The sequence below is a fragment of the Schistocerca serialis genome, chromosome 8 (genome assembly GCF_023864345.2).
Source record: "Schistocerca serialis cubense isolate TAMUIC-IGC-003099 chromosome 8, iqSchSeri2.2, whole genome shotgun sequence".
NCBI classification, from domain to species: Eukaryota; Metazoa; Arthropoda; class Insecta; order Orthoptera; family Acrididae; genus Schistocerca; species Schistocerca serialis.
In genome coordinates, this window is record NC_064645.1 from 562,174,578 (window position 1) to 562,198,734 (window position 24,157).

Genomic DNA, 24,157 nt, shown 5'->3' on the forward strand with positions numbered 1-24,157 from the left:
GGTTCTGTTTACAGCATCATGATGGTCGCATCCGTGTTTGGTGACATCGCGGTAAAAGCACAATGGAAGCGTGTATTCATCATCGCCATACTGGCGTATCACCCGGCGTGATGGTATGGGGTGCCATTAGTTACACGTCTCCGTCACCTCAGAGACGGCATTTTGAACAGTGGACGTTACATTTCAGATGTGCTACGACCCGTGGCTCTATCTTCACTCGATCCCTGCGAAATGCTACATTTCAGGAGGATCATGCACGACCGCATGTTGCAGGTCCTGTGCGGGCCTTTCTGGATACAGAAAATGTTCGACTGCTGCCCTGGCCAGCACATTCTCCACATCTCCCTCCAATTGAAAACGTCTGGTCAATGGTGGCCGAGCAACTGGCTCGTCACAATACGCCAGTCACTACTCTTGATGAACTGTGGTATCGTGTTGAAGCTGCATGGGCAGCTGTACCCGTACACGCCTTCCAAGCTCTGTTTGACTCAATGCCCAGGCGTATCAAGGCCGTTATTACGGCCAGAGGTTGTTGTTCTGGGTACTGATTTCTCAGGATCTATGCACCCAAATTGCGTGAAAATGTAATCACATGTCAGTTCTAGTATAATATATTTGTCCAATGAATACCCGTTTATCATCAGCATGTCATCTTGGTGTAGCAATTTTAATGGTCAGTAGCGTAAAATGAAATAAAACAAAACGACGCAGCACAAAGAATTACCCGAAAGGGACTGAAATCTTATGTATATGTACAGACAAACAAATTATTACAATTTCAGAAAAATTGGATTATTTAAGACAAGGAGCATTACAAATTGAGCAAGTCAGTAACGCTTTGATCGACTTTTACCGGTATGCAAGTAGTTATTCGGCTTGGCATTTATTGATAGAGTTGTTAAAGGTACTCCTAACTGGCGCGTTACATCGTCAGAATCTCGAGTTGTTGGAGCGCCCTGGCCATAATGCTCCAGGAAGGATCCGGCGATGTTGCTGACCGAGGTAGTGTTTGGCAAGCACGAAGAGAAGCAGTAGAAACTACCGCCGAGTGTGGTCGGACATTATTTTGCTGAAATGTAAACCCAGGATGGCTTGCCATGAAGAGCTATAAAAAGGATGTAGAATATCGTCGACTAGCCGCTGTGCTGTGAGGTTGCCGCTGAAGACAAATCAAAGTCATCCTGCTGTGAAATGAAGTGGCACCCCAGATCATCGCTCCTCTGGTTGTCGGGCCATATGGTAGACGACAGTCCGTTTGGTATCCCACCGCTGTGCGAAACATCTCCAGACGTCTTCGCTGGTCGTTGGGGCTCAGTTCGAAGCAGGACTCATCACTGAAGACAATTCTACTCCAGTCAATGAGATTCCAGGCCGAAGACGCGCCCTTCGTGTCAGGCCATCCTGGGCTTACATTTCAGCAAGATAATGCCCATCCGCACACGGCGAGAGTTTCTACTCCTTGTCGTCCTGCTTGCCAAACCCTATTTTGGCCAGAAAAGACGACGGATCTCTCCCCAGTTCAGAACAATCGGAGCGGTATGGGCAGGACCCTCCAACCAGCTTGGGATTTTGACGATCTGACGTGCCAGCTGGACAGAATATGGCACGATATCCCGAGCAGAATATCCAACAACTCTATCAATCAACGTCAAGCCGAATAACTGCCTGCATAAGAGCCAGAGGTGGAACGTTATTGACTCGCTCAATTTATGAAGCTCTTTCTCTCGAATAAATCAAGCAATTGTTCTTAATTCGTAATCATCATAAAATCTGCCGATTTCTGCCCCATTCAGATAATTTCTTCGCGGTGCGTCGTTCTTTTTTGTCTTAGAGTTTGTTTCGCGTTCTGGCTTAATTCTGGCCGGAGCTCTTGGACTCTAAACAAAGCGAGCACAGCTCGCACATAGGACCAAAACGTGACGTACTGTACCACTAAAGGCACATCTACACCGTAGGTGCATCAACATCCCATTCGCCGATGGCATGTGCCCGGAATAACGTGAGTACACCTCTAACCATCGTTACGCTAAAGGGAGCAACCATCTAGCGTTTGAAATCGTAGGATTGTTGAATTTTTAAAATATTTCATTTCTGGTTTCGTCCAGTTACAACAATTACGAGCACGTTCAGATTTTTTAAAAATTCCAGTCAGTGATGACAAAAAATTGTCGTCAGTTTCGGCAATACGAAGCTAACTTATTTTTGTATCTTCTCAAAACGTCACCTTGCATTGATCATACCACTAAAACCCTGGTTCTTTAAAAGATCGAACTCCGACGTATAAAACACCTTCAAATTTACGATTAATTTGCAGATGAGTTAGTGTGTTAAATATATGATTTTAAGCAAATAGACATGAAAAATTTTAGAAAGTGTTTAAAATAGTATTAAAAGTTTGTTGGAAGTCTCATTCTCAAATAATGGATCAAAATAGTCTGGGTAAATTTGTGCGCCACGAGTTATGCCGCACACCACATATACAAATACTTGTTACGGTGTTAAACCTTGCACATAAGATTATGCTTCCTAATAAGCGGCTTATGACACCATTTTAAATTTGATGGGCCATTACATGAAATATGCAAAATTACACTTTTGTTTGCTCTGGAAGCCGTTAGAAAGGCAACCTTCAACCGGGACTGTGCACCGAAGCTCAAATGACTCTGAGCACTATGGGACTTAACATCTGAGGTCATCAGTCCCATAGAACTTAGAACTACTTAAACCTAACCAACCTAAGGACATCACACACATACATGTCCCAGGCAGGATTCGAACCTGCGACCGTAGGGATCGCGCGGTTCCAAACTGAAGCGCCTAGAACCGCCCGGCCACAACGGCCGGCCTGTGCACCATGGTCCATGAATCATTAACCAGGTTAGTCGGTCAGTAAGTCGGAGGTACTGCACAACAAAATTGAAGGGTCGTTTTATTTTAAACCTCGTCATTTTCTCCAATTGCGACGCAGAAATTGGAAATTTGGTTCTAAGGTGCCTACAACTTTTCTCTGTAATGGTGCACAAGTGTGGCGCCTGCGACGTCACCCTCGGGCTCGTCAATGCCTCAAACAGCAAGGTGTCGACTCGTGCAAAAATGACAATATATTTAAGAAAAGGCCAGAGCTCAGAAGCTCGTGCGAGTTATGATGTCACATTTCACACAGTTGTGTCCACACATGTCACACGATGGGAAAGCCGCCACATCTTCTCTTATCTTAGCCACATCTCGCCCTTTTCTGGGACGGAGGTCAGAAGCGCTAAGAGCAGCATTAAAATTACGCAGTTTTCTTATGGACGGACGAGGACATCATTTCGGACACATCGCTGCTCAGAATCGGCACAGAAATGTTCCAGGAGGAGCTATGAAGGGCGCGAATGAAATCATTCCTTCCCTTCGGGAGTTCATTCTCACTCATTTTGCGACCGAAGATGACGGTTTGCAGTGCACTGCAATGCAGTGCAATAGGACGACCTTCCTGACAACCATTGACATTGCTGACATCCCCCCAGACGGTTCAACTCTGCGCTAAGTACATTGCAGGAGTGCAACCCATTGAACCCCATATCACCCCTTTGGAATACAGCGTGAGAGCAATTTTTGCTCTGGTCTACAGGGTGAAACTGCTACGGACGATTCTAAACCGTCTGACGAAATTTGAAGACGATCCGAAGCAGCAGAGAGTGTTTACGGTTCATTTTCATCCCTCCGTTTTCGCGCCCTATTATGGCGTGTGCTAGGATGGGGGGCTTCGATTCACTACGCGCGTGCATAAAACTGCAAAGGTCGCTCTAAGATCCCCAATTCAGCATCACCCTCGATACCACCCTCGCACCTTTGTTTGGGGTCAATGTAGAGAGACACCCATCCAACGGTTCCTAGGCGCCTGCACGATAGGCAACAGTTTCAACACTATCGTATACTGCCCGCATGCGAAACCTGAGGAACTTCTTGGGTTTGTTTCAGCTATGTTTCATCGTATTTTTAATGTTGTGTTTTCTGCTCATATGAGATTAGTCTCTTTACACTAGTTTAAAATTTATCAATTACGGGAGATTTGTTATCCAGCAGCTATATTTGGTTTCCCTTTTCATAAGAGAAATCGGTATGTTGACGACCATTTGTTTGTGATAAAAGACTTTAATTACAGAAAGAATTTCTGTACCTCCTGGATCACTGTCTTTGTTCGTGACTAAGTCATAGTTCACAACATCTTCAGATCTGTCTGTGCTAAAATGTGGTATGAACAACCATAAGATAATAGCCAAATATGTTTTACATTTCTAACGCCGCCGTTCTTGCTTGACATTTTCATAATATTTCTTAATTTCTTTTGAACTAAAACTTATATGAATATGTACGTAGTTGATTCCAGCTCGTAATCAAAAAAATATGAAATGATTTTTGCGATCAGAGACCGGTATAAATTATAGTACAGTCCCTGTGTACAGCCGAATTTCCTCAGTTTTATCGTCGAGATAATTAGGTGTGACGTAAGCTGGGAGAAGCGAGACTAGATGTAACGTCCCGATGATATCGTCATTAGACACAGAGCTCAGGCATGGTTGCACGAAGATGGGGAATTAAGTGGAGATTTGCCTCGAGCAATTTAAATAAACCAGAGGAAAGCAATATTTGGATGGCCGGACGGCTATTTGGACCGCTGTGTTTCCGAATGCGAGTCCCGTCTCTGCGTATATCAGCACTGTCTGGGCCAAACAATCTCACCTCGATCTATGTGAACCGGAACAGGTTCTGGGACGCGGCTCCTTGGAGTTTCCATTGAAATTATCTGCGCGCTGCAAATATCCTTTTCTGTGGCTCCTCATAAGGGACTACGGCAGGCATCTCTGTGACGGTCTCGCTCCGGCTGAACAACCTCTAGACAAAGTATTCTGCTCTTATTTACATCTTTTCTATCTATCTATCTCCCTATCTCTTTTTCATCAGTCCAATTGTGAGAGCCCCAGAATGAATACCGATACAGGAAAAATCTCCCGCTAACTCGGAGCAAACAGTTGAGGTGGGGCAAATGGAAGTTCATCAACTACCGTTTGTTATTTTTCTTATATTGTGTGATCTGTGTAAGGACAGAAGGATAGTTTGGAGCTGAATAAGGCGACAGACGTCGACAGAATTCTCCTTAGGTTCGGTACAAAGCTTGCACTAAGTTAGTCCTCTCTTAAGTATCAGATGCCGTAGGTTGCTCCAAAAGAGGAATTGTACCTACTGGTTGGAAGAAAGTAGAGATACCTACCGTGTACAACAGTGATAAAAAAACACTATCTGTTGTGGAAACTAAGAAAATATATTTCACTCAAAATAATGAGGTTATCTCGAACGAAACAACTTCAGTCATGTCGACTCAACACGGATTCCGAAACCATCGGTCATGTGAAGCTGACACGCGTTCATCTCACCTGATACCCATAAAGGAATTAAAGGAATTGATCAAAGCAGTCAGGGGTATGCATGACCTGTTGTACCCCAATAACGGTTCAGTTGCAGACTTCAAAAAATGGTTCAAATGGCTCTGAGCACTATGGGACTCAACTGCTGAGGTCATTAGTCCCCTAGAACTTAGAACTAGTTAAACCTAACTAACCTAAGGACATCACAAACATCCATGCCCGAGGCAGGATTCGAACCTGCGACCGTAGCGGTCTTGCGGTTCCAGACTGCAGCGCCTTTAACCGCACGGCCACTTCGGCCGGCTTCAGTTGCAGACTTCGATTCCTTCCTAAGATATTGGATAACTGCAGTCATTGTACAGATGTGACCCACCCTATAGTATGGCTCAAGTGTGTGGGACAAACATAAAATAGGACTAACAGACTATAGAAATTGGTTTGACCAACTGGAGAGCGCGTCACGGAGATGCGCTTGAAGATTGACGCCAACCATTCCGCGAAAACCTGCTCACAAAGTTGCAAGAAACTATTATCGAGGAATATACTAAAGACTCTAAGTACTGCTGCCGTGGGGAACGCGCGGAAAAGATTACACATTATATAGGCATCCAGGAAGTCTTCTTTCCCACTGCTCCATTCCCTAATGGAACGGAAAGAATCGGTAATGTACCTACATGTACATCTGCATACTCCGGAAGCCACCTTACGCGCTGACTAGTATCACTCCTCGCAAATGGAGCGATGGAAAAACGACTGTTTGTACGGCTTCGTACGAACTCTAATTTCTCTTCTTCTTGCGGTCCTTGTGCGAAATGTGCGTTGGTTGCTGTAGAATCGTTACGCAGCCAGCCGCAAATGCCGGTTCTCTAAATTTCCTCAATAGTGTTTCGCGAAAAGACGGTCCTCTTCCTTCCAGGGATTCCGATTTGAGTTCAAGAATCATGACTGTAACACTCTCGTGTTGATCCAACTACCAATAAAAAATTTAGCCACACGCCTCTGAATGGCTTCAATGTCTTCGCTTAATCAGGCGCGGTGGGGAGCCCAAGCATTCAGCCAGTAGTCACGACTGCATCGCTCTGGTGTTCTATACGCGGTCTCCTTTTTGATGAGCTGCATTTTCGCAGAGTACCACCAATAAGCCGAAGTCGGGCATTCGTCTTCGTTACTACCGTCCTTACGGCAGGTTTCATTTCATATCCCTTCGCAACATTACGTCCAGATACTTAACCAACGTGAATGTGTCAAGCTGCACACTACTAATGCTGTATTCCAACATTTCTTAAATTTTTCTACATTTACGGCTATATGCCATTCATCATCAGAAATTTCGCCTGTCATCTTGTATCCTCCTACAGTCACTCAGCGACTGCTCACAGCTGTACATCATAGCATCATCAGCAAACAGCCGTAAATTGCTGCTCGTTTTGTCCGTAATGTCGTTTATGTATATAGAGAATAAGAGTGGTCCTACCGCACTTACCTCTACCGGTCATACGGACATATCACTGTGCGCTCTTCGAATCAGTACTCAGCTTCGCACCTTGCACGTGGGCACATAGACTGAACGTGGTCACCAACAAAGCATCGGTCAGGCGAGGGCAGGGAAATGTCCTACTTATGCTATCTGGAGCCTTCGGCACCACCTCAGTGGATGCGCTGTGTGTGGTGCTCGGAATATGCCCCATAAATATCAAGATCAAACACAGAGTTGCAAGGTACTGGTCAAAGATGGGGAAACTAGATAAAGTACACACAATAACTGGTGTGCCGATAGAAACGATACGTCACATACGTCACCTTAAAAGTTGGCGTTTGGATACATGGAAAGGTGAGTGGGATGTACGTGATAATGGACGTAGACTGCACGACTTCCTCTCTGACATAAGGGAGCGGTTGAGAATGAAAGATATCGATCCCAGCCGCGGTGTGGTACATTTCTTAACCGGACACGGACCTTACCCCCACGCACTTAAATCGCGTGAGTCTGAGTCAGACACCTACATGCACATGCAGGTAAGAAGGTTCCCCAGTACACACAGTCTTTTTCTGCGGACAATACGCGAGCAATAGACATACACTACAATTAGATTACACAGATACATAGATATATATACACAGCAATAAGAGACAAAGAACAATGGACACAATTAAACGTATTGACGAACAGTATTTCAAAAACAACAAATGAAGAGTACAAGCGGACTCGACCTAATAAACATGCCTCTGTGGAACGTAACAGCAGTCTCCAGATGGTGGACAGCGATACCCACAGTTCAAATGGCTCTGAGCAGTATGGGACTCAACTGCTGAGGTCATTAGTCCCCTAGAACTCAGAACTAATTAAACCTAACTAACCTAAGGACATCACACACATCCATGCCCGAGGCAGGATTCGACCCTGCGACCGTAGCGGTCGCGCGGTTCCAGACTGCAGCGCCTTTAACCGCACGGCCACTTCGGCCGGCTGATACCCACAGTGACAGCGAAAACAGAAACACCGAGGACGAAGCCGAGATGTGGCAGTAAATAAACATAAGGTAATGGCGATCCAGCCAAGAAACAATCAAATCCAGAATGAGATTTTCACTCTGCAGCGGAGTGTGCGCTACTATGAAACTTCCTGACAGATTAAAACTGTGTGCTAGAGCACTTGCCCGCGAAAGGCAAAGGTCCCGAGTTCGAGTCTCGGTCCGGCACACAGTTTTAATCTGACAGGAAATTTCAAATCATCAAATGCTGTACATGGACGGGCACGTGAAGCTAATACATAGGATTAGTAATAAATAGGGTAAGCAATACTATTTCTCTACTAATAACCATTTGTGTGTGTGTGTGTGTGTGTGTGTGTGTGTGTGTATGAATGGCGGTCAACGGCTCGAAGAAATCATTCAGAGGTATTCGCCGTCAGTCACATTCGGTGATGGTACTAACAAATCTCTCCTCTATCCAATCAACTTTTTATAAATGTTGTAGATAAAACAAAAGAAAACTTTAAGAAGATGAAAAACGGAAATTGCAAGATGTACGACATGTTTCAAAACATCAGGTAACAGGTCTATAATTTGGCAGTAAATAAATAAATAAAACTTCTCTGGAGCACCTCTGATGATACCTTTGTCTTTGATGAACACTCGCCATACCGGACAACGTACAGGGCTCTATACGATATTATGGTGCCTTTGTTATTAAGAACAACAATGCAATATTCCTTCGGACATTATCAAGAATGTCAGAATGAACACTGGATCGTTCTTCCTAACAACACAGGCACAGCAGTATCAGATTTATCCTCCGATAGCAGACAACGACTTTCATTTAAAATGTCCGCCTCTGCACGGGAATTACATAATGTGTGTAAGAGTACAGGCTGTGGCGCAGGAACCACGACATATGGATGCTTGAGTCTGGCCGTGATTCGTGTACGGATAGCCAAAGCGGTTAAGGCGGCCACTCGTGCAACGCGGGGAATTCGGCTTTGAGTCCCACCAGTCCAGCGCAAATTTTCTTTGCCGCCATTCCGTTATACAGTAGTTCGTGTTCGTAACTGCGAATACATTTTGTGTCCTGGGTTCTATTACTAGAAGTATCTAGGAACCTATTCCTTCTCTGCACGATAGCAATGGAGATACTGTCGAAGACAGTGCTGCCAAAGCAGAGTTACTAAACACAGCCTTTCGAAATGCCTTCACAAAAGAAGACGAAGTAAATATTCCAGAATTCGAATCGAGAACAGCTGCCAGCATGAGTAACGAGATGTAAATATCGTCCGACTAGTGAAGCAACTTAAATCACTTAATAAAAGCAAGTCTTCTGGCCCAGACTGTATACCAATTAGGTTCCTTTCGCTCGACGAAAGATCCGTGGCCAAAGACTTGGAGGTTGCACAGGTTGCACCAATGTTCAAGAAAGGTAGTAGGGGTAATCCACTAAATTACAGGCCCATATCGTTAACGTCGATATGCAGCTGGATTTTAGAAAATACATTGTGTTCGAACATAATGAATTACCTCGAGGAAAACGGTCTATTGACACGCAGTAAACATGGATTTAGAAAACATCGTTCTTGTGAAACACATCTAGCTCTTTATGCACATGAAGTGCTGAGTGCTATTGACAAGGGGTTTCAAATCGATTTCGTATTTCTGGATTTCCGGAAGGCTTTTGACACTGTACCACACAAGCGGCTCGTCGTAAAATTGCGTGCTTATGGAATATCGTCTCAGTTATGTGACCGGATCTGTGATTTCCTGTCAGAGCAGTCACAGTTCGTAATACTTGACGGAAAGTCATCGAGTAAAACAGAAATAATATCTGGCGTTCCCCAAGGTATTTTTATAGGCCCTTTGCTGTTCCTTATCTATATAAACGATTTGGGAGGCAATCTGAGCAGCCGTCTTCGGTTGTTTGCAGATGACGCTGTCGTTTATCTACAAATAATGTCATCAGAAGATCAAAACAAACTGCAAAACGATTTAGAAGAAATATTGGAATGGTGCGAAAAGTGGCAGTTGGCCTTAAATAACGAAAAGTGTGAGGCCATCCACATGAGTCCTAAAAGGAACTCGTTAAACTTCGGTTACACGATAAATAATCTAAAAGCCGTAAGTTCAAGTAAATACCTAGGTATTACAATTACGAACAAGTTAAATTGAAAGGAACACATAGAAAATGTTGTGGGGAAGGCTAACCAAAGAATGCGTTTTATTGGCAGGACACTTAGAAAATGTAACAGACCTACTAAGGAGACTGCCTACACTACGCTTGTCCGTCCTCCTTTAGAATACTGCTGCGCGGTGTGGGATCCTTACCAGGTAGGACTGACGGAGTACATCGAAAAAGCTCAAAGAATGGCAGCACGTTTTGTATTATCGCGAAATATGGGAGAGAGTGTCACAGAAATGATACAGGATTTGGGATGGAAATCATTAAAAGGCGTTTTTCGTTGCTACGGAATCTTCTCACGAAATTTCAATCACCAACTTCTTCCTCCGAACGCAAAAATATTTTGTTGACACCGTCTTACAAAGGGAGGAACGATCACCAAGATAAAATAAGGGAAATCAGAGCTCGTACGGAAAGATATAGGTGTTCGTTCTTTCCGCGCGCTATACGAGATTGGAATAATAGAGAATTGTGAAGGTGGTTCGATGAACCCTCGGCCAGGCACTTAAATGTTATTTGCAGAGTATCCACGTAGATGTATTCCGGGTGCTCGGACCTTCGTGAACAGTCTGCAGTGGGGCACTGTGACGAATGCTTGCCGGAAATGTAGGAATATGGAATCTACATCTACAGCCATACTCCGCAAGCCACCTGACGGTGTGTGGCGGAGGGTACCTTGAGTACCTCTAGCGGTTCTCCCTTCTATTCCAGTCTCGTATTGTTCGTGGAAAGCAGCATTGTCGGTATGCTTCTGTGTGGGCTCTAATCTCTCTGATGTTATCCTCATGGTCTCTTCGCGAGATATACGTAGGAGGGAGCAATATACCGCTTGACTCCTCGGTGAAGGTATGTTCTCTATACTTCAACAAAAGCCCGTACCGAGCTACTGAGCGTCTCTCCTGCACAGTCTTCCACTGGAGTTTATCTATCATCTCCGTAACGCTTTCGCGATTACTAAATGATCCTGTAACGAAGCGCGCTGCTCTCCGTTGGATCTTCTGTATCTCTTCTATCAACCCCATCTGGTACGGATCCCACACTGCTGAGCAGTATTCAAGCAGCGGGCGAACAAGCGTACTGTAACCTACTTCCTTTGTTTTCGGATTGCATTTCCTTAGGATTCTTCCAATGAATCTCTGTCTGGCATCTGCTTTACCGACGATCAACTTTATATGATCATTCCATTTTAAAACACTCCCAATGCGTACTCCCAGATAATTTATGGAATTAACTGCTTCCAGTTGCTGACCTGCTATTTTGTAGCTAAATGATATGCGATCTATCTTTCTATGTATTCGCAGCACATTACACTTGTCTACATTGAGATTCAATGGCCGTTCCCTGCAGATTCTACTGCATTTCAGTACAATTTTCCATTGTTACAACCTCTCGATATTCCACAGCATCATCCGCAAAAAGCCTCAGTGAACTTCCGATGTCATCCACAAGGTCATTTATGTATATTGTGAATAGCAACGGTCCTACGACACTCCCATGCGGCACACCTGAAATCACTCTTACTTCGGAAGACTTCTCTCCATTGAGAATGACATGCTGCGTTCTGTTATCTAGGAACTCTTCAATCCAATCACACAATTGGTCTGATAGTCCATATGCTCTTACTTTGTTCATTAAACGACTGTGGGGAACTGTATCGAACGCCTTGCGGAAGTCAAGAAACACGGCATCCACCTGTGAACCCGTGTCTAAGGCCCTCTGAGTCTCGTGGACGAATAGCGCGAGCTGGGTTCCACACGACAGTCTGTTTCGAAACCCATGCTGATTCCTACAGAGTAGGTTTCTAGTCTCCAGAAAAGTCATTATACTCGAACATAATACGTGTTCCAAAATTCTACAACTGATCTACGTTTGAGATATAGGTCTATAGTTCTGCACATCTGTTCGACGTCCCTTCTTGAAAGCGGGGATATTCTGTGACCTTCATTCCTAGTTTACGGAATATAGACCGAGAAAAGGGGAAGGGCGATGGAAAGTACTCTCTGCCACGCACTTGGCCACGGAGTGTGGATGTGATCGCGGTCCACAAGCGAAGGCGTGCAGCAGCGGCGTGACGTGTGGTTTCCCGCGCTGGCTATCGGCTGACGCAGCCGGCCCGACTGCGACACCCTGAGAGACAGGGACAGGGACAGAGAGAGCTGAGGCGAGGCGCTACTTGCTAGGCCGGGCCGCGGCGCCGCGCTCTACATGTTGCGGCCCGGCGAGTGTCCTTGGACTTCCTGCAGCCGGCCGGCCGCCCGCCCAAGGCCAGGGACCCCGCGGGCCGCGGGGGCGTTCACCCACACTCCGCATCTCGCCAGCCCGCTGTGGCCGCGCGCAGCCGGGCCGCTGCCGCCGCCGCCGCCGCTGCCCAGCTACTGGGATCGAGACCCGCCGCTGGCAAACCTGTTCGCCACCGCCATAGCTGCTGTTCCTCTCCCTCCTCTGTTTGCACGGGCGCGGATATCCGCAAATATTACCTGTACTGGATAGTTTCCGACATGAGCAAACAGAATTTTTTCTTCGTTTTACCCAGACATGGATTTTAATCCCTACTCCATTTCTTTCTTTTGTTTCCTTTACTACTTAATCAATATACAGATGGTATTATTATGGCATAAATAGAATCAAATCCAAATCTGAAAGCAGGGTTATCAGTGAAGTCCAACACTTGGCACTGTGAGCATGATTATTACGAACACGAATATGGAACCACAACTGACGTCCTGGGCAGAGCATGCTGCTATTCAAGCAAAATCAAGTATTCCAGAATATACAAACAAAACAAACATAAAAAATTTCAAGAACTTTCCAGAAATGATAATTGCTAAGTAACCAATAATTTCAGGTGGTTGGGTTTGAACTGGGAACATAGCAGCACATCAGCAAGCAATGCTAGTTCTTAGGTCTCACTGCATATCGCACAGCTCACACAATTGCTTCCATTCCCAGAGAAACAGCATCACTGTTTCAGAAGCTGGTATTGGAATCAGCTGCAGCACCCTGATCTGTATTCTGTCAATGGTCCTGTTATGGAAGCGCTGGTAGATCCTCGTATTTTGATCACACTGTCATATCCCCTGCACTATGACGAGTGTTGAAAGTAGCCCCCACCCACTGAAGCTTCACAGTTTTTGAGTGAGTCTTCAGTTTCCCGTCATGAAAGTGCGTCGTCGGTGATTTTATTTAATTATCTTTCTATTAATACTGAGGAAATGTTTGTTTACAACCTTTCCTACATAATTTCATTAACTTGAAGAAAACAGATATCAACAGCCTTAACTTTTTAATAATATCGTTTAGGTACCAGTTTCGGTGCCTATTCGCACCATCTTCAGGCTTTTCTACACGAAATTGTGTAAGTCATCTACTTGTTTCTGTTATTATAGGGACCACTACTGTACATCCAACTGGTTTCCGTAGATTTCTTGAAGTTAGACAAGGACCCATCACAACTTTCTTAGAGCTGTGAAGGCTCCACGTCTACCGATAAGGAGACTACGGAAAGCCATTGGATACAGTGATGGCTATAATAACACAAACGTCTAAATGACTTACCCAGTTTCGTGTAGGCCCGCATCTCGTGGTCGTGCGGTAGCGTTCTCGCTTCCCACGCCCGGGTTCCCGGGTTCGATTCCCGGCGGGGTCAGGGATTTTCTCTGCCTCGTGATGGCTGGGTGTTGTGTGATGTCCTTAGGTTAGTTAGGTTTAAGTAGTTCTAAGTTCTAGGGGACTGATGACCTAAGATGTTAAGTCCCATAGTGCTCAGAGCCATTTGAACCAGTTTCGTGTAGAAGAGTCTGAAGATAGTGCCAATGCAGCACTGAAACTGGTAACTACGAGGGTTGGAACTTTAGTAGTGGCAACTATTTACTTACATCTGCCGGCCCGAGTGGCCGAGCGGTTCTAGGCGCTACGGTCTGGAACCGCGCGACCGCTACGGTCGCAGGTTCGAATCCTGCCTCGGGCATGGATGTGTGTGATGTCCTTAGGTTAGTTAGGTTTAAGTAGTTCTAAGTTCTAGGGGACTGATGACCACAGCAGTTAAGTCCCATAGCGCTCAGAGCCATTTGAACCATTTTGAACTTACAACTCGTACAAAATAGATACGTGTTTCAAAGTTTTTATGACCTTCAAAGTAGCCACCAGCATTGTATATAGCCCGTTGCCAGCGATGTGGAAGTCGTAGGATACTCTTAGCAGCGCCAGTTGTGTTGACAGTTCGAGCGGAGCGGTCTATTGCCCGACGAATTTGTAGCGGTTCTGAAGCGAATGCCGTGAAGTGTTTCCTTCAGTTTAGAAATCGAGTTGAACTCACGAGGGCTTAAGTCACGGGGAGCGCAGTAGGTGGTATAGCACTTAGCAGAGTCAAACAAATCAGTAACAGCTTGCACTGTACGTGCTTGAGCATTGTCCTGCAAAATGATGATCAGGTCGAGCAGAAAGTGTCATCACTTCTAAGCTGGCCGTAGGTTGTGTTCCAAAAATTAGCAGCTTAGAGACAGAAGTGATGACACTTTCTCCAGGACCTGACCATCATTTTCAAGGACAATGCTGAAGCACATACAGTACAAGCTGTGACTGATTTGTTTGACTCATGGGCTGCTAAGTGCTATACCACCTACTGCACTCCCCTGACTTAAGCCCTCGTAAGTTCAACTCAGTTTCTAAACTGAAGGAAACACTTCACGGCATTTGCTTCAGAACTTTTTCAAATTCGTCGGGCAGTACACCGCGCCGCTCGAACTGTCAACACAACTGGCACTGCTAAGAGTATCCTACGACTTCCACATCGCTGGCAATGGGTTATACACAATGCTGATGACTACTTTGAAGGTCAGTAAAACTTTGAAACGCGTATCTATTTTGTACGAGCTGTAAATAAATAGTTGCCCCTATTGAAGTTCCAACGCTCGTAAATACTATATAACTTCACTAGCAATAAAATTCTTCTCGGCTGTTGACCGCATTGTCAGTATATGAATTTGTTCGACGTTTCGGCCTCTATTGCAAACGGCCTTTCTCACGGCTTTGTGCTGAACTAGACTAGACAGTCCAGAAGAATGGTGTCAACAAATGGTTCAAATGGCTCTGAGCACTATGGGACTCAACTGCTGAGGTCATTAGTCCCCTAGAACTTAGAACTAGTTAAACCTAACTAACCTAAGGACATCACAAACATCCATGCCCGAGGCAGGATTCGAACCTGCAACCGTAGCGGTCTTGCGGTTCCAGACTGCAGCGCCTTTAACCGCACGGCCACTTCGGCCGGCCAATGGTGTCAACAGCCCGGAAGAATTTTGTTGACAGTGACAACAGCCGCGGAAGCTTACACTTACATATATACTTTAGCACTCACAAATATGAAAAGGGTTCGAAGCTCGTGGTCGTGCGGTAGCGTTCTCGCTTCCCGCGCCCGCGTTCCCGGGTTCGATTCCGGCGGGGTCAGGGGTTTTCTCTGCCTCGTGATGACTGGGTGTTGTGTGATGTCTTTAGGTTAGTTAGGTTTAAGTAGTTCTCAGTTCTAGGGGACTGATGACCATAGATGTTAAGTTCCATAGTGCTCAGAGCCAAATATGAAAAGGTATAAATTCTTTTCTCTGTTTTCAAATTTGTAAATACTTTTCTTAAAAACTGAAATTCTGTTTGAACAGATAGTAAACAGCAATTTTCCCCTTTATTTATAGAACGAAAATCGACGAAAGCAACTTCAGCGAAACAAATCTTAGTAGAAAAGAAAAGAAAATGTGTTTCCTCTAGGCGGAACCGATCTAAAAATATATTTACTTGTGAGAAAAGACACACGATACAAGAATGGCCTTTATCCTCAAGACAAGTGACTTCAACACGTCTGTTGCTTTCTCAGTACAAATCTATTAATTGTTTTTAAACTAACTTCCCAATGAGATAGAGACTTGAAGCTTTCAACACAGCTTAGAAGATGATGACATTGCAATTTAACTCGCTTTCTTGACAGGTGAGTGACCGAGGGTACCACTGTTATGGCCCCCTTTTTCCGTTCTAGTCGTGAATGTTTAACAGTTAGAATGATTGCTGGTAAGTTCCAGTGTGCACCCTAATCTATAATTTTTGCCTTCACGGCCTTTTCGCGACATACGCATTGAAGGAAGCAATATATTGATTCACTCAGCTTAAAAGAAAATGAACTGAAGCCGAAATTTACGACATATCACTGTTATAAGCTCATCAAAATGTTTGAAATCGATTGAAAAATTTCACACACACACGAAAGACTAAGAAGCATAAGATAATTAATTAAATAAAAAGCGTTTTAATATAACACGTTTTTAAAACGGAATTAAAAAGTATAAAATAATTTCTCCTAGTCACCTAAAGGTTCCTAACCCAGTCTGGCTGGATTCTCGGATTCGATCCTGGTCTTGTCCAACTCCGTCTCGCAAGCTAGCGCACTGCCAGTTACGCTATAACAGCAGTACATTTCCTAAATAAACTATATGACTAATTCCGAGCAGTATGCCACATGCGACAATAAAATGGAACATGACTATATTTGACTTGACAGTATTCTGACAGTATAAATTCTTCCGCAGAATATTTCACAAAATACGTTTCATGAATTACAAAAGTTAACTTGTAATTTACGCAACTTTTCAAGAATATACATTGAAGCACCAAAGAAACTGGTATAGGCAAGCGCATTCAAATACAGAGATATGTAAACAAACAGAATACGGCGCTGCGGTCGGCAAAGCTCGTATAACACAACAAGTGTCTGGCGCAGTTGTCAGATCGGTTACTGTTGCTAAAATGGCAGGTTATCAAGATAATGCGTTTGAACGTGATGATGTCGGCGTACAAGCGATGGGGCACAGCATCTCCGAGGGAGCGATGAAGTAAGGATTTTCTCGTACGACCATTTCACGACTGTACCGTGAATATCAGGAATCCGGTAAAACATCAAATCTCAGCTATTGTTGCAGCCCAAAACAGATCCTGCAAGAGCGGGACCAACGTCGACTGAAGAGAATCGCTCAACGTGACAGGAGTGCAATCCTTCCGCACACTGCTGCAGATTTCAATACTGCGCCATTCAACGAAACATTATTGATATGGGCTTTCGGAGCCGAAGGCCCACTCGTGTGTCCTTGATGACTGCCCGACACAAGGCTTTAAGCCTCGCCTGGGCCGGGTGCGGCCGGTGTACGAATATGGAGACAACAGTACACTGTTTCTAACTTATCGGCATAGTTACGCCTCACATCGCCATATTAGAAGCTACATTTCGGAGTCTTCCAGTGGCGAAGGGCTGTAATTGTGTAGGGATGAAGAATAAGAAGGATGTAAATAATGTTTGTTTTATTTAAAAAGCTTTAATAGTTTTACACAAAAAATTCGGCGACAAAGCTAGATGAGATTCTTAGAACAGTAATAGGATTTATCCTTGCCGATAAATCTGCAAATAATAAAAATAAGGGAAGAACGGGGAATAAATTCTTTGGGAAAAATTGAAAGCTATGGAAATGAGGAGACAGCTTGTTGGTATCATGTCTAAGGAGAAAATCGCAAGAAGTGTTGTACTGTAGAGCTGAGGGAAGAAGATATTCGGAAAGACCAAGGAAAGATTGTCAGAAGCCGGAACAGGCAAGGTTGTTGCACCTTAATGCGCACTGTGCCAAATTAATTCCTGGTCCGTCATTCATTTACACTAAGAAGTTGTGATTTTAAAATTCTATGAACCGCTCCCCAAGTTTTTCATCGGCTGACCTGTACTTACTCAGTTCCGCTGCGTGTATCTGACAGGAGAAGACAGCATACATTAGTTGTCGATCTCCGCCCACCGTAGCGAAACGTACCTGCTGTCGGTGACGTCACAAAAAAGTTCTCCGCTGTGCCTGAGTGGCAGGCAGTAACCCATTCTGGCCGCATGAAACGCGGCGCGCGTTTTTTCCTGTTGCTGTTCTAAGAACCTCTTCACCTCATATTTATACATTGCAGCGCCAGCCTCTCTTCCTTACACTACGAAACGGTAGCGACAAAGCTTCTTGGAGATTTGTACGCCTGCCCTGCAGACTTGTGCCTGTAACGTCATTCCAAAGCACAAAAGCAGTCCGGTGCACAAAGAGTCGCGACTATTTTTCGCGCCCAAAGATGCCCGTGACTGACGCTCGCCTCATTTTGCAGAATCAGCACCGCTGCCCCTCCATTGATCGTCGCCCATTACGGATTTCTTTCTCACTTGCACAGTGACAAATACCTCAGTGTCATGATGTACAACGCGCTGCTTCCCGAGAAACTTGCGATTTCCAAGTAACACTGTAATTATTTTCAACGCGTCCAGAGGTCTGCTAGTAATATCATTATGACCCGGGCATTGCATTTTGCTTTCACTAGTTCGCTTTGCCTCTAGATTTTGAAGCTATCGACTCCTAAGGCTGTTTAATACGCCACTCCATTCCGTCCACCACGTATTTATTTCTTACTTCGACCGCGACAAATACCTCAACGTCGTGAAACGCAACCTACTGCTCCCAGAGAAACCTGCGGTTTCTAGGAACAGCTGTGGTTTTTCTCTTTGGCAGCATTATTACATTCAAGGCTGCAAGAGTTCCTGGACGAATCCTGACTGCTAAAGCATTGCACCTGGGTACTGTAGCTGACGTCTTGTAGTCTGCTTAACGCTCCGTTTCATTCGCATGCGGCGAGTTACGCCAAACATTCCGGAGTTCCAACTACCGTTTTGCGGTCGCCAAGGGTTCGGGACAGCATTGCTGACTTGCAAATTGTAGGTCACCATTTCGAGTCATGTGTGCAGAATATGCTTGAGTCTTGAATGTGTCGTGTGACTCTCTAGTAGATGAAAAATACGACACGCTGCCGAGCACGTATTTACTGACGAGTTGCCGATGAAAATCATGTAAAAAAACATAGGCATTATTGTGACGCTAAGAGATACAGTGATATTGTACTGCGACTTACTATTAAAAAAAGTATAGTTCATATATTTGGTTGGTGCACAAGTTCGTAACGTTTTCGCATAAATTTAAGAAACACAACAGATACACATGACAGAGACTTTAGTCATCGCTAATATATTCTCCTTCACGATTTACAACAATCTGCCAACGCTGGGACTACTTTTCGTTTCAGCGAATATACAGGGTGTTTCAAAAATGACCGGTATATCTGAAACGGCAATAAAAACTAAACGAGCAGCGATAGAAATACACCGTTTGTTGCAATATGCTTGGGACAACAGTACATTTTCAGGCGGACAAACTTTCGAAATTACAGTAGTTACAATTTTCAACAACAGATGGCGCTGCAAGTGATGTGAAAGATATAGAAGACAACACAGTCTGTGGGTGCGCCATTCTGTACGTCGTCTTTCTGCTGTAAGCGTGTGCTGTTCACAACGTGCAAGTGTGCTGTAGACAACATGGTTTATTCCTTAGAACAGAGGATTTTTCTGGTGTTGGAATTCCACCGCCTAGAACACAGTGTTGTTGCAACAAGACGAAGTTTTCAACGGAGGTTTAATGTAACCAAAGGACCGAAAAGCGATACAATAAAGGATCTGTTTGAAAAATTTCAACGGACTGGGAACGTGACGGACGAACGTGCTAGAAAGGTAGGGCGCCCGCGTACGGCAACCACAGAGGGCAACGCGCAGCTAGTGCAGCAGGTGATCCAACAGCGGCCTCGGGTTTCCGTTCGCCGTGTTGCAGCTGCGGTCCAAATGACGCCAACGTCCACGTATCGTCTCATGCGCCAGAGTTTACACTTCTATCCATACAAAATTCAAACGCGGAAACCCCTGAGCGCCGCTACCATTGCTGCACGAGAGACATTCGCTAACGATATAGTGCACAGGATTGATGACGGCGATATGCATGTGGGCAGCATTTGGTTTACTGACGAAGCTTATTTTTACCTGGACGGCTTCGTCAATAAACAGAACTGGCGCATATGGGAAACCGAAAAGCCCCATGTTGCAGTCCCATCGTCCCCACATCCTCAAAAAGTACTGGTCTGGGCCGCCATTTCTTCCAAAGGAATCATTGGCCCATTTTTCAGATCCGAAACGATTACTGCATCACGCTATCTGGACATTCTTCGTGAATTTGTGGCGGTACAAACTGCCTTAGACGACACTGCGAACACCTCGTGGTTTATGCAATATGGTGCCCGGCCACATCGCACGGCCGACGTCTTTAATTTCCTGAATGAATATTTCGATGATCGTGTGATTCCTTTGGGCTATCCGAAACATACAGGAGGCGGCGTGGATTGGCCTCCCTATTCGCCAGACATGAACCCCTGTGACTTCTTTCTGTGGGGACACTTGAAAGACCAGGTGTACCGCCAGAATCCAGAAACAATTGAACAGCTGAAGCAGTACATCTCATCTGCATGTGAAGCCATACCGCCAGACACGTAGTCAAAGGTTTCGGGTAATTTCATTCAGAGACTACGCCATATTATTGCTACGCATGGTGGATATGTGGAAAATATCGTACTATAGAGTTTCCCAGACCGCAGCGCCATCTGTTGTTGAAAATTGTAACTACTGTAATTTCGGAAGTTTGTCTGCCTGAAAATGTACTGTTGTCCCAAACATATTGCAAGAAACGGTGTATTTCTATCGCTGCTCGTTTAGTTTTTATTGCCGTTTCAAATATACCGGTCATTTTTGAAACACCCTGTAGAAGTCACGTGGTTCTCAGGCGAAGAACTCGTCGAACCAGGTTCGGAGAGCATTTTCACCCGAGAGGAGAGTTCTTTGAAACGTGTTCGGCAGAGATCGGATTGGTGAAAATATGAGGAGGTAAGATAAAGTGAATAATGTGGGTGCGGAATGACTCTCCAACCCAACACTTGTATAGGGATTTTTGTCAGTCTAGCAGAAAGCTGGCGGGCGCTATCGTGGAATAGAATCACTTCACGCAGTCTTCCTGCTCATTGTTCTTGGATAGCGTCTGCAAAACATCAATAAATGTCAGCAGTGATGTTTACACCCCGGGGAGCAATTCGTAGTACACCACACCGTCGCTGTTCCACTAGATGCATAACATTATATTTTGTGGATCTGCGCAGTCATTGCTCAAAGAGATGCTGTTTTGTTTGGGTTCAAACATTCCATTGTTTTCCTTATGTCAACAGAAAAACACCATTTCTCGTCATGAGTAACGATACAGGACATGAATGGTCGATGTTCGTCAAGAGCCAATTGATGACAAGCAAGCAGAGATGCAATCGCTGATTTTTGTGATTTTGACTTAATGCGATAACCATACACTCGATTTTTGAACCTTTCCCACAGAATGCGAATGTCGTACGATGGTGGATTCATGACGGTTCATCATGTATCCCGATTCTCGAGTACAGTGACGTGGATCATTGTGTATTAATGTGTTCAAACGATCTTCATGAAATGCCAAAGTTGATCCTGAACTTGGAGTGTCACTAATGACTAAACGAGCCTCCTTAAAATGAGAAAACCAGTGGCAGTATCTCCAGTCACGGCGCATATATTTCTGGCTGCTGTCACCTCTCTACTGAACTCAGACAGAAAAATATGTCGGAAATGTTCCGATTTCTCCATTTGGTATTCCATTGTCTAGCGTTCACAGCTCAACTCACCAACTCTAAACGACAAAATGACAATATATAAAGTCAAATATGAATAGTGGACTACAAATAAAAAATGAGAATTGATAAATAAATCTATAACGACCGGAATATCAACATGCGAAAGAAAAACGCTACGAACTTAAGCACCAACCTAATAAGTATATGCCAAAGTGATGTTGCGTACTGAAGTCCATCCATTCCTGTGAGTGAATGACGTTTTGATGTGTATGTACTTCGTGTATATGTTTCTGCTTCTGACTTTGCGCCAAGGGTCGCATTATGCCAGTAGTTTCTCCAACAATGGAGTGATCGACAAGATTTCCACCAAAGCATGCTGTTTACTGACGAGGCCTCATTTTATCGTGATGGTACTTATAACAGAAGTAATAGCCATTTGTGGGGTGAGTAGTTGAGTCACACCATCAAGAACGTTTTGCTGTGGATATCTGGGCCGGCATTGTAGGCGACAAACTCAATGGGCCACAGCTTCTACCTGGCCCTTTCAATGGTACCTACACTTGAGATTCGCGCAAAGAGTCTACCTGAGTTCTTGGAGAACGTACCCATGGCCGTTCGTGAGAGGATGTGGATACATGGCGGTGCAACAGCTTCACTTCAGTGAGGATGTTCGCAACCATCTCAATGATGTACCTCCTGGTCGCTGGATTGGAAGGGGAGATCCTGTTCCATGACCTTCGAGGTCACCTGACCTGGCTCCCCTTAACTATTTCCTATGGGGATGTGCAAAGTCACTTGTGTATGAGACCGTAGTGGATACTGGGATCAAATTAGCTGCTAAAATTGTATCTTCTTGTGATTCGACTGGTAGCGCACTTAGAGGGATAACGTCCTGTGGGAAGACCGAGGCGTAGATGGGAGGACAATGTGAAGGCTGATTTGAGGAGCCTAGGTATTGAAGGTGAATGGAAGGAAATAGCCCAAGACAGGGACAGATGGTGAAAATACGTTGGTGCGGTAATGGACTCCCGAGTCCGGTATGACCAGTGAGAGAGAGAGATGTGATTCGAAACATACCAGGGATGTCTATCAGGATGATGTATCTTGTTTTGATCAGCTGTTGTCAACTTCCATTCTACAGATCCACCGAGAAAAGCAGGCACACAGCATTTACTTTGTAGTACTTTATTCGTGATTTTTTCCTAGTTTTACTCTTTAGCCTTTTATTTATTGTACCATAAGTTTGCTGGAACATAAGTGAGTTGTTTTTAAAATCCTCTTCATATACTGGCTATATCCCTAGATAGTAAAACCCGTGACTTGTTCTAATATAGAATTACTGATAGCAATTTGGGTTTTAACAGTATATTTACCTTTGAAGGCCACTTAACGGTAATTTTAAAATTATAGTTATTAATTAACTTCTGTAATATATATATATATATATATATATATATATATATATATATATTGGTTCCTCTAATAATAAAACGTCTTGATGGCTCCTACTCTTTTACATAATATTATTGCATATATATACTGCTCTTTAACAAATAACATCGCCTTAAGCGTAAAATTTGCTGCAATACAAATGGTTCCGTTAATTTTATACTCCATTGTCTAATCAGGTCGTGTATATAAACTGTAAACAAAATAGGAGACGAACTAGAAGCCCGCTTCACACGTTGGTTTATCTCATTACTACACCTTCCTTTCCTGACGTGTATACTGATTCTTGTATCTTTATATAAACATGTAGGGTTCTTTAATTATGTGATTCGAATATCCTCCGAGTCATGATTTCCCATAATTTTTCCCTACTTACTGAAGCCAAAGCCTTTTCGTATATGTGCTTCTGGATATGATAGTCAATTTCAAAACAAATTTGGTTCCTCTAATAATAAAACGTCTTGATGGCTCCTACTCTTTTACATAATATTATTGCATATATATTATATCCAATTTATAAAACACTTATTTTCCTGTTTCTAGGAACTTTCCTAAATATAGGCGTGGGCATGTGACAAGAATCTTTAAATCTGATATCCATTCCAACATATATTAATTATATTGAGAAATCTCTGATGTAGTACTGGGCCATCACATCTCCACATTCTGCATTTAATCCAGTAGACTGAGTACACAAGCTACATCTTCATGTACACTGCGCAAGCCATTGTACGTTGCAACCCATCGATACTAACTAATTTCTGTCCCATTCCATTCGTGTGTTGAGAGAGGAAACAATGGCTAATTGTATGCCTTTGTGTGTGCCCTCCAATCTTTTCCTCACGATTTCTGGACATAAATGTTGGTGGCAATGTAATGGTCGAATAACCATGTTCGAATACATGTTCTCTAAATTTATTGATCATACCTTCGCGAGAACTACGTTGTATTTCTTCCAAAGACACCTATTTAAGTCCCCCGAGCATTCATGCCACATTTTCGTAAGAGCTGTACTGGCGTATTACGAAGGTAGTAGCTCATGTCTGAATTCGTTCGTTTTATGCTGT

At 44.2% G+C, this 24,157-nt stretch overlaps 1 protein-coding gene and 1 non-coding gene across 2 annotated transcripts in view; one reads left to right on the forward strand and one right to left on the reverse strand.

Moving 5' to 3' along the window:
• Positions 1 to 24,157, reverse strand: part of LOC126416386 (agrin) — a 354,777-nt gene that overhangs the window by 310,834 nt on the left and 19,786 nt on the right. The window lies entirely within an intron of this gene.
• Trnap-ugg (transfer RNA proline (anticodon UGG)) lies at positions 13,957 to 14,040 on the forward strand. Its single transcript has one exon. It is a non-coding gene; the product is annotated as a tRNA-Pro (tRNA).